We start from the raw sequence: 600 nt of genomic DNA, 5'->3' as shown, positions 1-600 counted from the left end.
CCACTTTTGAAAAGGGTGTGCGATATGTGGGTACCTACCAGGGATCGGCGTTTTTGAATGAAATATTATTCAAATAAAAAATAAAATTTTATTGACATTTTTTCTTAATTTTAATGACGAATAAATTTTTATTCTTCATTCAAACACTTTAGAATGATGAATACATTTTTATTCATTATTCAAGTAATTTCAAATACCGATTAAATTCTTATTTATCATTCAAGTAATTTCGAATAAAGAATACATTTTCATTCATGATTCAAGTAATACTGAATAATGTATAATTTTTCATTTATTCATTCTTTCTTGAACACAGTACCCGGTAGATGATCATGGTAAATGTTCGTGTCTTATACAGGGTGTCCCAGAAGTAACGTGCCAAACTTTAGAGAAAGGTAGGTGGGGGGTGAGCTCCCTGATAAACAACAAATTTCCAGGTAAAAGTGTCACCGTTTTTGAAATATTTACATTTTTTCGAATTAAAAAAAAAATCGTGCCTTTTCATGTATTATCTTTAACTGCAACTACAAACCGGGCAATACTTAGTAAATTGTTTATGTAAAATGCTTCCAGATAGTTGCCTCTCCATACTCAAATGCA

Source organism: Rhagoletis pomonella, unplaced genomic scaffold, assembly GCF_013731165.1.
Source record: "Rhagoletis pomonella isolate Grant_MI unplaced genomic scaffold, Rhpom_1.0 Rhpom_scaffold_00005, whole genome shotgun sequence".
In the NCBI taxonomy this organism is placed as follows: domain Eukaryota; kingdom Metazoa; phylum Arthropoda; class Insecta; order Diptera; family Tephritidae; genus Rhagoletis; species Rhagoletis pomonella.
Note: the sequence above shows the minus strand (reverse complement) of the source record.